At 41.9% G+C, this 15,399-nt stretch overlaps 1 protein-coding gene across 1 annotated transcript in view; it reads left to right on the plus strand.

Moving 5' to 3' along the window:
• The first annotated feature begins 1,610 nt into the window (after positions 1 to 1,610).
• The window catches only part of KCNAB1 (potassium voltage-gated channel subfamily A regulatory beta subunit 1), a 119,647-nt gene continuing 105,858 nt past the window's right edge, over positions 1,611 to 15,399 (plus strand). The window contains exon 1 of the mRNA XM_002814211.5: positions 1,611 to 1,654. The gene's annotated coding sequence lies outside the window, so the exon portion shown is untranslated. The remainder of the gene's footprint in view (positions 1,655 to 15,399) is intronic.

Consider the following 15,399-nt stretch of genomic DNA (forward strand, 5'->3'; position numbering starts at 1 on the left):
CCAATTATTTTTCTCCCATTTAGTGGTTCAAAATATTTTCCACATGCATCTTTATGCAACAGTTTTCTTCCAGTTGGACATGTCCAATTCGTGTGGGAAAATTTAGCACAATGTCTGTTGGAGGGTAGTAGTCAGAAAGCACCAGAAATCACTAGGTCTTGCATTTGTTTACAGTGTAACACTTTAGCACACATTCTCACGCTCTGGCCCTACAAACAGTGATGCTACGCAAATGGCATAGACATCAACACTACATCTTCCGAATGAAGAAACTGAACCCCAGAAAGAAAAGGGAGCAGTTCCTACAAGGTCACCCAACTAGTTGTGACAACAGGTCAAAAGCCCGGGTCTTTCAACTCTTTGCATTTTTATGCATTTTTTATTATGTTGTGCAATTGAGTGTGTTGCTTAGGTGGCATTTTATAGACAACATTAATAAGCAGAGGAAAAACATGTGATGCAAAACTGGGAGTACTAATTGCTAAGTCTAAAGAAACCAAAACTGATGACAAATCAAGGGAGAACTTGGGATAGTTCAGCTGTGCCACTGATTTGGAAGTTTTATTTGTGTTGTTTCCTTTGGTGTGGGAGCAAGAAGGGAAACTGTATTTTTATGAGAGCCTCTTATCAGAGGATAAGGGTGCACTTTTCTACAATGTTACAGTTATTTCAGCTTCGCCTGCTCATTCTGGACCCTTACACTAATGCTATGAGGCACCCTGTCTCTGAGAATTTGTTTTTTTCTCTAACAGCTGCTAGTCCGAAGACAAAAATGGGTTGAGTCTGGATTTCCACAAAGACTTATAGGCAAATGCATACTAGAGCTCCTAGTTCTATCCTTATTTAGAAAGCAAAAATATATTTCTTTTCCTTAAACTTTTGGGAATAAAGAACTATCTGATGTTCCCGTGGTAATTTTATGTAATCTTGAATTAAATATATATATATATATACATACACACACACACACACATATATATATAATATAGTTAAATATATATGTATTATAATAAATATAGGATATAGTTAAAATAACCTAAAAGATAGTTTTATATTTGTTATTTTAATAATTCACATCCATTAGAACTAATATTCTGTTTTAGAAGTCAGTTTGTTAGTCAATAAGTCAAAAATATTTATTAAGGCTCTACTGTGTGTCAGGCCATTCAACACAAATCAGAACTATTCTGTGACCTAAGTCTAGACCAGGATGGTAACTGAGGAAGTAGTGAGAAGTGGTCAGTTGACAAATAATGAATGAATGGTTGGTGAATAAGTTAAAGAAGTTTACCCTCAAGAAACTCACATTCTAGAAGGAGAGAGAAAGCCAGTAAATGGGTAAACAAGTTAATAAAGAAGACAATATGAGACTGAGAAGCTGTGTTCTGTGAGGGACATTTTCTGTGCTGCGCCCGAACAGATTTTGAGCTTCCTGGTGCCTGAGTGGTCATGCAAGGGAGACTTTTCTTGACAATATGCCGGCATCTGTGGCTCTGCCTCTATCAGGACTCATCAAGAATCATGCCAAAATGGAGATACAATGTCCACTTATGCATGTACAGTTTCACCTGAGGAAATGATGACCAAGTGTTGCTTTGTTTTTATTATAGGAATCTTGGAAAATCAGGACTCAGAGTTTCTTGCTTGGGTCTTGGTAAGTACTGAGGGTGTGGCATGGGGGTGGGCTGGAAGGTGGGAGACTGGGGAGGGCACCAGGGAGTGACTGTGGTCCAGGCCAGGACCTGGTCTCAGATGAGGAGGAGGCTTCCTGGCCAGTATTGCCCCACTTCTCCTTTGAGCCTTTCTCTTCCCATCATGACCCTCTCCCATGGAGCCACCGTGTTCATGATTCCTTATAGGGGCCCGTCGAGCATAAGGCAACCTGATGCTAAAGCACACCTCAGAGAAAGGGACTCATGTGTCACTCCCATTTAGCAAGCATGAAGGACTGCATGGCATGCATTTTATAGGTTCAGTTCACCACTCCCTCAATTCACCTGAATTTTTTCTATCTATCCTTGTTTTCCCTTTGCCTAATTTCCTTACTTTTCTATATTATTATTATGCATTTTATATACTTTTATAATCTGCCTTAAATATTTGGGGGGGGCAAGGTGAGATACACACAAACACATGTACATTAATGTGCATTAATAAATAAAAATTGTTATTCCTCCCAGTCAATATTTGGAAAGGATTAAATAGAGATGGCAATTCTAACAGCATAAAGATGAATCTGAAGTCATGGAATCTGACTGTGAGACTTGGGGAGGCTTGAGGCCTCCAGACATCCCTTAGGCCCAGGAAAAGGCAGCCTTGACATTCCGGCCATTCAACACAAATCAGAGCTGTCCTGTGACCTAAGTCTAGACCAGGATGGTAACTGAGGAAGTAGTGAGGAGTGGTCAGATTGTGGCTATGTTTTCAAGGTAAAACCTGAAAGATTTTCTGTTGGGTTCTATGTGGAAGATGACAGAAAAGAGAAAAGTCAAAGATGACTCTAAGGATTTTTTGCCTGAGCAGCAGAAAGGGTGAAGCACGAGTAAATGAGGTAGAAAAATGAGAGAGAAATTTAGGGAGATTAGGAGATTGATTTGGGACATACTAAGTTTGAGATATCAATTAGGCCTACAATAAAAATTGTCAAGTATGCAAATAGACGTATGGCTCCAATTTACAAAGGAGAGTTAGATGTATTAACTTGGGAATCATCAGCAAGTAGATGCTGTTTAAGCCCGGATCCTGGATGAGAGCACTAAGGGTGTGCGTATAGACAGAATAGAAAACAGAGGCACATGGTCTAAGACCTAGGGAATCCAACATTAAGAAATCGAGAAAGTGAGGAGGAGCCAAAGAAAGCTGAAAATAAAGCAACCAGGTCAGCAGGAGAAAAATCAGAAAGAAATGGAGTCCTGGAATCCAGGTGAGCATTTCATGGAGGATGGGGTGACCAATCCCGTCAAGTGGTGCTCATGCATCAAGCAAGATGGGGTCCAAGACTTGACCATCGGGTTCAGCAACATGGAGGTCCTCAGTGACTTTTACAAGGTCTGTTTGGGTGGAATGGTAAAGTTTAAAGCATAATTGGAATGGTCACCTGGGAGAATGGAAAGAGACAAGCTGAAGGCTACTCTTTTGGATGATGATTGCTATAAAGAAAAGCAGAGAAATGGAGTGGCACTGAGCAGACAAGTGGGATCAGAGAGGTTACTTTTGCACGTGGAAGAAATGACCACATATTTATACACTTATGGGGAAGTCCTTTTGAGAGGAAAAAATGATGCAGAAGAAGGAGAGAGAAGAATATCTGGAATGATTTGTTGAGGACATGAGAAGCACACAAGGAGAGAGTACATGAAAGAAGGCAGAGTACATGGGCTTTGAGGCTAGTAGGGTGATTGACGGGGTGGTGGAGGGGGAGGTATTTTGTCAAAGTTCTCTTCTATTGCTTTTATATTCTCAGTGGGAATCAGAAGCAAAGTCATCAGCTGTTAGTGAGGATGAGAAGGAAGTGTTAGAAGTTTGGAGAGAAGACATGCAGGAGAGAAGAAAAGTGAATTGACCAGGGCTAGGCCACACAGTGACAAGACAGCATTAAGGATCAGCTTAAGATCAGTATGATTAAATTTGAAGTGAGACCATGTCCATAGTTATGTGTTTTTCTTCTGGACATGTTCAGCTGTGCAAGTTCAGGTGGTTTTGTTTTTTTAAATAAGATGATAAAAAGAGGGCAAAGATGCTGAGGGCTTGTGTTGGGCAGTTATTTTAATGGTGGAGTTGGCATTTAAACTGAGTAGAAAGGAAAATGAGGACTAGAGTCAGGAAAATGAGCCAGGAGCTAAAATGAGGGAGCTGAGGGACTGTGAAAACTGGATAGGATCAATAAAGTATATATCCCAGAGGGACCAAAGAATTGTTGAAGCAAAAACATTAGAGATATTGGTTGGAAGGATAGAAAGTGATTGAAAAGGGAAACATTTGAAATTGGGGTTATAGAGGGGTTCAGTTATTGTTAGTGACATAGTCTATGGTGTGTCCATTGGGAGAGAATGGTGGAGGTTGTATCGAAGACAAGATCAGTGAAAGAGAGAAGGTTAAGAAACTTGGAGGTGAAGGTGCAGGGAAGATCATCTTTGGGGTCACTGAACTCACTAAAAAGTACAGCAAAACTAACATTGGAAAGTGGCAATGAGAAGTGAGCTAAAATTTTCAAAGAATGAGAGGGAGTGACCAGGGTGGGTCAGCAACTACAACATGAGGGTCCTGATGATGTGTGAGACTCAGAGCTGGCATGTGTGAGGGGGTATTTCAAAGACACTGAAAACCATCAATGTCTGAGTTTTTCTGATTCTTCCTAATAATCTGACTTGGGAGGTGAAGGCAGTATTTGTTCACCATAAGTCTAAGGTAATTTGACATTTGCTTAATTTATGGCTCTGATATTGTTACTATTTACTCATATTTGAAAGACCCTGGAGATTCATTACCAAGGACACTCTGACCTTAGTTTTTTTTTAAGAATATCTTTACAGTAAATAACTATTCAGTATTCATTATTGAAAGGAACTACCTATTAATGTAAAGTAAGAAATATATGTAGTGAAAAAGCATTGGCCAACTATTTACAAGCTTGTATCTACGGTGGAAAATAGTTTAGTCATTAAGTACACAGAAAACTCAGCTGAAAGCTCTTAAGACAATAACAAATTCAGGTGCCATGCAATCCCAGTCTCCAGAGGCCAGTCTCCAGTTTTTGTTGATTTTTGTTTTCTTTAAAACTGCAGACTGTGTATGAGCTGCAGGCATTTTAGTGAACTTTGAAACAGGCTTGATTCAGGAGCAGCAAGTTCTGATTTGAGCTTCAAGTTTTTTCAAGAGCCTGAGCACTTGTAATAAGACACTGCATGAAAAATAAGAGGAAACAAGGAAGTTCGTAGGGCTGACTTGCTTCATTCAAAACAGGTAACAAAGCTTGACAACTTGAATAAGCACTCTTTGAGAACTTTTCTGAACTGCCTCTATAAGCCAGAGGAGACAAGAAATTCATAGAAAGAAATAATGCACCAGCCTTAGATAATTTGTCAGGCTCTGCAGACCCCAGCTGTCAAATCCAAATGGAGCTGGGTTTACTGCTGTGGGCTTAGAATGTCAGCTCAGTCAAGACCCATGTTCAACTGAGGCCTTAGTAATTAAGTAGTAAAACTGCCAGGAAATCAGAAACCTACAGATTCTTTTCTTGAAATACTCTAAAAGTGATAGTTAAAGCTAACAATTCTGACTTTCTTCTCTACCAGAGAAGGGGCAGCCGGAAATTCCTTGCCCTGCCAACTTTCCTTTTGGTGAACTAAGAGCAAATGTGTAAATGGGAGTAGAAAGGTGAAGTAACTTGAGAGTGAACTGATGGTACATCCGAAAGAACACAGCTCTGCCAAGGAGAGAAATGGGAAAAAATAATATTATGTGGCCAGTCCTACCTGTGGGTTGCTGTGGCTGGCCTGTTCTGTAAATATACTGCCCATTATTGTCAAGACTTGAAGTCAAAAAACTCATGGGAAAGAAATAAACTCAGAGTGACCAAACTCACCCCGATCTGATAGGAGGTGGAACTGTCTTACGAGAGAAAAATGGTAGAATTTACATTAATTCACTCCTTCATTTATTCACCTTAAGCAAACATTTATGAAGCCAGACATTGGTTACAGGAGATACAAGGACAAGAGCATGGAGCCTGCCCTCAAATTTATCATAGTGCAGTGGGAGTTAGGCTTGCAAAAAAACAAACTGATAATATATCTGACAGATGCCGTAATGGAGAGTACAGGGCAAGTGAAGCGTGAAGAAGGTCTCCTGGGGAATTTGGGATAGCTTGATGGGGGAGCAGGGGTTGCCACTTGGCTTGACACTTGAAGAGAGAAGTCAAGTGGAGAGGGAGGGCAAGAGGTTTAAGACAGGAAGCAATGCAAACAACGGCGACTCCAGAGGGAGATTCCACCGAAGGGAGGTAATTGGGGAAACGGATCACATGTATAGAGTATTATGAGTACAGGATATTGGGGAACAGCAAGAAATGACCCTGGAAAGAAAGCTAGGTCTGATTATAAGAACCCTTGTTTGCCTTGCTAAGCCATTTAGCTCTTGTCCTCTATGTCTCTGGAATTCCTTCAAATCCAAAGGTCCCCAGGTCTCAACAAACACTTCGGGGACAAGGAGGAGCAAAGGCTCCATCTCTCTCCACTCTCTTCCTTCCACCTGCCACAGCTTCCATCAAAGCAGCCCACTTTTTCCTCATATTATTATTATTATTTTAAAAAAAAGACTATGTTTTAATGCAGTTTTAAGTCCACAACAAAACTGAGCAAAAAGCACAAGGAGTTCCCATACACCCCTATCCCTACGCATGCATAACCTCCCTCATTATCAGCATCCTTCACCAGAGTGGCACATTTGTTACCTCTGATAAACCTACAGTGCCACAATATTATCAACCAAAGCCCATAGTTTACATTAGGGTTACTATTGGTGGTGTACACTCTATGGGTTTTGACAAATGTATAATGACTTGTATCTACCATTATAGTATCATACAGAATAGTTTCACTGCTCTAAAAAATCCTCTGTCTTGCCTATTCATCCCTCCCTCTCCTCTAACTCCTGGAAATCACTATCTTTTTACTGTCTGCATAGTTTTGCCTTTTCCAGAATGCCATATAGTTGAATCATATAGTATGTAGCCTATTCACATTGGCTTCTTTCACTTAGTAATATACATTGAAGTTTCTTCCATGTCTTTTCATAGCTTGATAGTTCATTTCTTTTTAGTGCTTCATATTACATTTTGGAAAAAAATTCATCTATGCCAAAAACAGTTATCAAAACCTTGCTCAAGCTTGTGATAAGCCATTGAAAACCTTGGGTCGGGAATAAAACTTGATCAAAGGTATTAGAAGCAACATGAAGGCTATAATGGAGGGAACAGGGTTGAGGCTGGAGGCAGGGAAATTAATTAGGAGTTGATGATGAGGCAGTGGTATGAAAGATGTAGAGGAAGGAGGTGATTAGGGGAAAGAATGAATAGGACTGGTGATCTCTGGATACAGAATAGGAGGTCTTCCTGAGTGCAGGAGGATGCCCAGACTCCTGGATTGGGCATGGGGGTAGATGAGCTGAAATCTCAGAGACAGGAGACACACGAGGGAGCTGTGAGGGCAGACAGCACTGTTGGGGAGTGGTGACCAAAGAGCTGTGACCTCCCAGCTTCAGATATCTAGAGAACAAGGGGAACTCTGTGGAGATCTCTAGGCTGGAAATACAGACCCAGGAACTTCTCACAGTGATGACCCTATGATTGTCATTGAGATCACCTGGAAACACAGAGGACTGAGGTGTTTGGACAGGTTTAGGACATCTGGCTCATGGTGTCTGCCTGACTGTATGCTCCCTGAGAGCAGGGACTGACTATTTTTCTACACTCCTATTGCACCTTTAGCAGATCACAGTATCTGGCTAGTAGCAGGTATTCAAAAATATTTTTGAGTGAATGACTGGAGAGATTATCAATTGCTAAGAAATGACAAAAGGTCCACTGAATAATAGCAAGGATCCAGCTGAAGTCAGAAATCATGAATTGCTGAGGCCCAGTCCAGTTCTTTGACTTCCTCCAGTGGCATATCAATGAAGAGACAGAAGTGTGGGGTAGGGAGGGGAGATAGAGAGAGGCCCAGCATCAGAGATTGTCCTAAAAGAGGGTTGGAGACCGGGGAACCTACCACATACACAGGTGACGTGGGGTCTAGGCTGGGTTTAGACCCAGAGCTGTTTCATCAGGGCTCTTGCTTCTATAGTTAGAAAGGAGCATCTGCCCACACTGACTTGCTCCAAAAGTCTCATATTAGGAGCAGTAGACTGGTCTGATTCATTCCATGGGAGGTAACACACCACAATGTCCAGCTCACCTGTGTGTGCTTGAAAGGGGCTGACTTTACCTTCCAACATTCACTCTGGAATGGGCATGCTTCCCAGCAGGCAAGATGTCTGCAAGAAAAAAGGCACATCATGGTTAATTTGATGTGTCAACTTGACTGAGCCATGGAATGTGCAGATATTTAGTCAAATTTTATTTTGGGTGCACCTACAAGGGTGTTTTGGAATGAGATTAACATTTGAACTTACAGACTGAGTAAAGCCGATTGCCCTCCCTAATGTGGGTAGCCCTTTCCCAATCAGTTGAAGGCCTGAATAAAACAAAAATACTTGCCCTCCTGTGAATAAGAGGAAATTCCTGCCTGACCATTTCAAGCTGGGACATTGATCTTTTCTTGCCTTCAGACTCAGACTGAAACATCAGCCTTCTTGGATCTTGAAGGCTACCAGCTTTCGGAGTAGAGCTATACCATTAACTCCTTTGAGTCTCTAACTTGCCAACTGCAGATCTTGGGATTTCTTGGCCTCCATAATCACATGAGCCAATTCCTTATAATATATCTCTCTCTGTCTCTCTATATGTATACACACACACACACACACACACCCTATTGGTTCTGTTTCTCTGGAGAACCCTGAGGAGTGATTTTGTTGATTTTTTTTTCAAAACATCATGCAAGTGTATGTGGCCAACCAAACAGAGTCAAGTATTTGTAAGTGATATAGGTAGAAAGATACGGAAAACCCAAGGGAGGAGGAATGTGGTCCCTTGCTCATTTTTCAGCTGAGCACATATTGAACCTAATGTAAAATATCGTCATCCAAATGGAGCTTTCCTGGGCTGTTCACAGGTCAAGAGGACAATTTATGCAGCCCTGTCAGATAGGGTTTGATCTGGACCTAAGCAGTGAAGGAGAGAAAGAACACCCCCATGCCTTTGGGTCCCTGTTTCACACATCCTCAAGGCTCTAATTCTTGGGGAATGCAAACTGATTCCAAGGAAATGTTCTGTGTCCTTTTAGGCAGCTGCTTCATGCTTCGTCCTTGAAGAAATAAAGTCATAAAGTAAAATACTTCTTAATACCTTGGAGGACTTATATGAGTCTCTCAAAAGGTGTTTCTTCTCAACTCTGGCTGCTCATCGGAGTTACCTGTTTGATTTAAAATTCAGATAATCTTGTCTCAACCTAGACCTTTTGAATAAGGAGCTCCACATGCATGTGTTTTTCAAATGCTGCTCTGACGGTTCTGAGGCAGTATCAGGGTTGGAATACATTGTCTTATCTGGATGGATTAAGATAGAAAAATGTGTGAACTGATATCTAGTGTACCCAGTGCCAGCAGCCATGATTCTTATCTACGTGGTAGCAGCTGCCCCCAGATCTAGGCCTGGGAGCTGGCCTGAGGCATTTCCAACTGGACTGGAAAGGCTCCAAAGAGGAGAATCTGCCCTGCTTAGGGCTGGCCTCAGGGCAGGTGGGGTGAGCTGGCTTCCCTGCCATTCGACTCCTGCCATCTGGGTGCCAGTCTTGCCTTATGCCCCTCCCTAACCAAGAGAACTTTCTAGAGCAAAAGCAGTGAATCTTAAGAATGAACTGTGTGGGCTTCTTTTTAATGCATTCATATGTGCAGAATGTAGTCCTGGCTCATCTCCCTCTGCCTTAGTGATGCTCTCACTGCACTAAATATTTTGACACTAGGAGAACACGATATTAAATATTTAACATGGATGGTATTATTTTTATGACACCCTTCATGATTCCCATTCTTGTTGCTTAGGCCGATATAAACTAGCTAGCTCACCTATTATAACAACATAAGAGCAGCAATAATAAATATTTATGAAGTGCCTCCTAGGACACTTGAGAGGTGGTTTTAAAATGCAAGCTTTCCCTGAAAGAGTTTACCAATTTTTCTGCATAACACAAACAGAGTGAACTATCTTAACTCCAGAATACCCATAGAATTTAAATGGTGTATGAATATTAAACATATGAGAGTGTTTTAGGCATGTCACTCTTTCTGGAAAGTCTAACTTGAATAAATGTCATGATGCATACACATTAAAAATGAGCAGACCTTTGTATTTTTCCAAAATCGTCTAAAAATATTTCTTCCTAGTTTCCTATTTTTATGGATAAAATCCTTCTTAAGAATTGCTGACAAAAAGAAAGAAAAAGAAAGAAAGAAAGAGAGGAAGAGAGAAAGAAAAGAACAAAAGAAAGAAAGAAATAATTGCTGACAAGTGGTTGCCCTCTGAATCAGCAGGGACTGCTGGCCACATGGCTTTGCCTCTGCTCCCAGGAGTCTATTAGGAGTGACGATATAGCTTAGGTAGGAGTGCGGCAACCTAATATTTCACATGCTATCAGAGTTGAGGCTTAGGGGAGAACTCGAGGAGAGAAAATAGAAGGGTCTGTACACAGAGGGGTTTATTCAACAGTCTGGGCATGCAAACAACCCATGTGCATACATGCACGCACACACCTCATCTCTCTCCATGCAGCCACAAAGGGATAAGTAGCTCTCATTTGCGAACCTGTGATTCAAAAATGAAACAAATGGCTTCAAAACCATTAGTAATGGCCCAGATGTGGGCAATTTGCTGAAATTAATCATTTATAAAGACGATCTCACTAAACATCATCACAGCCATGAGATGGAGAATTAGTCCTTGCAGCCACCAGCTCCATTATGAGAAAACAGGGTCAGGAAGAGGCGATATGTCTTGTTCAAGGCCAATGTTAGAGACAGCAGACTCCCCCATTTTCTATCCCTCCCCCCTCCACTAGCAGCCTCGTCCCTTATGGCCCATCTACTTCCAGCCTCCAAGCACACACAGCCACTGCTGTCACCCACATCTCTTCATGTCCCGAACTTCCGCTCTCTCCTTGAAATGAGAATGGCTGCACCAAATGTGTAGGGCCCCTTGCATCTCTCACATTCAGGCAATAGTCAGGTGATGTCATGATCAGGTTTGGCATGACTCTGGGTTGGCAGCTTGGTGAAAATGTCTTTACTTTTGAACTAGAAAATGTCAGAACCTGAATGACTCCTGGCATCCATCTCCAGAGTTAGGGTAGACAATGACTTATGAAAGCTCCACAGACAGAATGGGGACCAGAATCCGTGTCTCTTGGCCCACGATCAGGTGTGCTTTCCCCATGAGAGATTTCAAAGTAATGATGCAATTGAGTGCAGGCATTTTGGTTTTTGTGTAGACACCATCAATGAAGCTCCTAATGCCTGCCTTTCCCTCCTTTGCACACTGCCCTAAAGGCTTCACGAGGTCCCCATAGTTCCTGTACTCTAAGCAGCAGCCTGACTAAGGCACATCTTGTGTATGTACAAGTCTATTCATATTGTTTACCTCGGGTTTGCCTGTGCATTCTACATTTATATAAAGATTATTTTTCTAAACTCTGTGCAGCATAAGAACCCAAATGAAAGTTTTATAATTTCAATCAATAATGCAATTAAGCTTATCTAACAGTGAGGCAAAAAATGGAGAAATCATTTGAGTCCTGTCTGCCAGTGGGGTGAGGCTGTGCCTGTGCTTGCCTCTGGTATGCCCAGATGAGGAGAGCACAGGGCTACAGGCAGTCATCTCTGAAAGTACAGCGTCCATGGCTGAATGACCCTCCAGGGGCCAACGCACTGAGGATGACTGTGCAGACATTCATAGGAATACCTTAAGGGCCTCAGATGGATGAAGAAGAATAAAATCTCAGTTCTTTTCAGGGCTATTGAGTATGAATGAATCAGAAACCTTTCACAGTAAGCCAACAGAAAACCCAGCTCAAAGCAAGTCAAAACATCAGCTCTAGCGAAAACACAAATTTCTAGGCCCACATGGAAGAATTTCTAGGCTCACCTGGACAGTGGACCCATATGGGTTTATCTGGGGATCAAACTATGAATTCTGTGAGCTGCAGGTTGGTTCTATTCTCAAGCTGTCCTGAAATTGGCAAGAGGGCTGCAGAGGCTTCATGCCTCACATCCCATTGGCTCTGGTTGGTTTATGTATCCATCCCTGAGCCAATCATCAAAGACTTCAGTCTCTCCAGACCCACCCTGACACTGGGGAAGGGTACTTTAAATCCACCCAAACTGCATTCTGGGAGTAGGGAAGTGATTCATTCTCAAAAGAAAATTAAAGAACTCTTACCTAAAGAGGGGAAATAGTGGCTGAGGTAATAAGCAGATGACCACCATGAACAGTTAAGAAGAAAATATATTCCTGGATCTGGGATGCCTTCCCCCACTTATTTTAGCTTATCTGAGCCCCTTCTATGTCACTGGTAGCGATAGTTGAAAATTGAAATTCTCCCAGCTTTTTCTATGGCATGAGGTATGCTCAGAGTTTTGTGAGTCAATTCAATTTGCCTAACTGACAAAATTTTCCATTGCAGGGTAAATATACAGCTTTGACTTTTTAATGTATTCTCTCCTTTCTATGTTTTTAATAATCTCAAAGGATTAGTGAGACCTAAGGCTCATTTACAAATAAAAGCTTCGTCTTAACACCTGGATGATGAAAATATGCAAAGAAGGACCTCCATGAGAGAGAAGCAGAAAATACCATCAATACTCATTTCATATCTGACAACTAATTACAATTAGAGGAAAAAGAGGCTACCAACACATAATTATAGGAGACGGGTGATGAGGTAATGAGCAATAGCTAAATTGGAGCTGACAGTCTAACCATGGGGATTTCTTTAGCTGAAAAGAAGGAAACAGGACCTGATTTGGTTCTGTGGCTGGAATTAGTTTCATTTTTTTCATAGTCTCTTACTTTGCCTCCCTTCCCATATCTCCACCTTATGCTTGACAATAGCCTTTCCTTTGGCCCTTGCTGAGCTGTTTCTTTTGGCAGCAATGTCTGTAACTGCTCTCTGAAGAATAGAGGACACAGGACTGGTCCTGAGACATGTTGCTACAGGTGACCTTCTGTCTGACTTCGTTACCTACCCCCACCATTCTCAGGACAAAAGAGAGGAGCACAGCAGCCCCCCTCCTTTTCAGTGCCTTCCAGGGAGGACTGGTTGGCTGTCCTGGCCCTGCTGATGGATTTGCTGCCTCAGATGTTGCCTATGTTTCAGTTTGTGAACTCTTAGACACTGCGACTGACTCGGTCATCCCTGTAAAGCACGGCCAGGCACTTTTTCTGTCATTTTTTCATGTGTTCATGGATTTCACAAAGATGCAGTAGACGCTGTGCTGGGGAAACAGGGAGAAACGACACACAGGTGCCTGCCCTCACAGAGCCTGTCTAGGGGGTGGAGGAGACATGGTTCTCAGGATGAATCAGATCCTTGGGCTATGTGCCCCTAAAGGACACCCTGCATTTTTTACTTGTGTTTGATGGTGATTAATTTTTTAGCCTGACTTATTTCCTGCTGGATTGTCAGTTCAGAACACATGAAGAACAGAGAAAAAGGTTCTCAATATACACTCATTTATGGAATGACGAATGAATGAATGCAGCACCACACAGTCAGTACTCTGAAGGAAATATAAAGCATCATGGAAACACGTACAAGGGCTGCCTAAGCTAGGGTTAAGGGAGGTCATGGAAGGCCTCCTGGAGGAATAGTAGTAAAGGATAGATTGGGAAGGAGCCAGGTCAAGGAGAACACAAGGAAAAGAACAATTAAACAAGAATGTGATAGAAGTAGAGAGGCAGAGAGATAGAGGTATAAGACATAGAAATGGCCCAGGTGAGGAAGTGACCATCTCTTTTGGGGGAGTAGGGGAAAGTGCTGCTGGAAGCCACCTGATGTTGAAGGATGAATAGCAATCTGTCAGCTTGACAAGTGAAAGAAAGCCACAGGCATAGCTTGTTAAATTTTCTATTTACTCCTCACTTGGGTTTTGGCTTGATTGTTGCTTTCCTGAACATTCAAGTCTGGGCTAGAGGCTTCCTACAAGTTCCCATCGCGATCCCTCTTATCAATATGTTGCCCTGTGGTTGTATTTATTTTCGTATTTGCCTGCCTTACCACTGGATTGAGAGTTCTAGGAAAAAGAGACCATTACTATCATTTGCCATTTTGACACTACCATCTGGCATGGCTCTGGGGGAACATTGGGGGTTTAATAAATATTTTCTAAGTGAATTAATACATACAGTTCAGGAAGAGGAGAAGCTTGGAAGCCTCAATTAGCATGGCCTGGAGAAGGAGCCATGTGGGAGAGAAAAATGATAAAAGATGACCTCAGAAAGATTATGAAAAGCACTGAAGCCATGTCACAAAGCTTGGTGTTTACCTGTTGTGTGATTGGGAATCATGGAAACATTTAACTCCAGGAGTTACTTGGCCAGATACATTTTAGTCAGCTCATCCTGGTCATAGTGCAGATGGCAAGGTGGTGAGGGTTGAGAATAGAGACGGGGAGACAGGCTCAATGACTTGAGTATTCTCACTTTTACAGAAGATTAAATGTAGCAATACATCAATTGCCTACTCACTGTAAGCCAAGCTCATCATACTGTGAGCATATACAGATAGCCCATACAGAAGGTATATCAGGGCAGTAAGGTAAATGAGGCTTGACCAAATTGGCAAAAGCAGGTAGAGAAAATACAAAAGGAAATACATTTAAAAGCGTAAAGTAACATATCAGAAAATGATCTCTAATATAGGTGTTAACATAGTGAACTACAAAGTCTCTGAGATTGGGTGGGAAAAAAATGCTAGTTCCTAGATATTTTCTGTAAGGAAAAGGTCAAAGATAAATAGAAAATAAATAAATGGGCAAATAGACAAATCAAAGAAGAAAAGGAAATCAAAATTGAGATGTAAAATTAATATGAAATAAACAAACTAGAATTCAAGGCAAAGAAAAGACATAGTAGTGAGAGGTGACAACTGGTGGAGTGGAGTCCCTGAGAAAGAGGAAGGAGATGGGATCCATAGGATAAGTGGAAAAATAAGCATTGAATAGAAAGGACACCCTTCCACAGTGGCAAGAAGAAAGGAGGAGAAGACGGTACTGTTTTAATTTATGTTCTCTTTGAAGCAGGCTCTGAAACAAGGATTTGAAGGCAGGTAGTTCGATGATTTTTTGAGATGTGAGATTGGAAACGGAAGGTGATAAAGGGCATATAATCGAGTCAGTGCTAGTGTGGGTAACTGAAGCTGGAATTCCCCTGGGGCTCTGGAGCCAGTGTGGAATGCACAGCTACCTGAGAGTGAGGGAGATGGGGTGTTTCCATACCAGAGAGAGTCGTCAAGCACCTGGAAGCCCCAGGGAAAATGGGCAGGGCACCAATTGTGTCTGCTATGGGTCAGATAGTAGATATAACAAGAAGTAGAGAGGGTTATAGTTTGTCTTCTTTTATTTTCTTTGTGAAGCAGAAGGCACTGTTACCTGCTGAGGTTAAAGGAAGAGGAGGTAGGACCTGAGGTTGAGAAAAGTGGGGCAGGTTTGAAATGCACACATTGGAGAAAACTGACTAGAAAACAGAGGACT

Source organism: Pongo abelii, chromosome 2 (genome assembly GCF_028885655.2).
Source record: "Pongo abelii isolate AG06213 chromosome 2, NHGRI_mPonAbe1-v2.0_pri, whole genome shotgun sequence".
NCBI lineage: Eukaryota > Metazoa > Chordata > Mammalia > Primates > Hominidae > Pongo > Pongo abelii.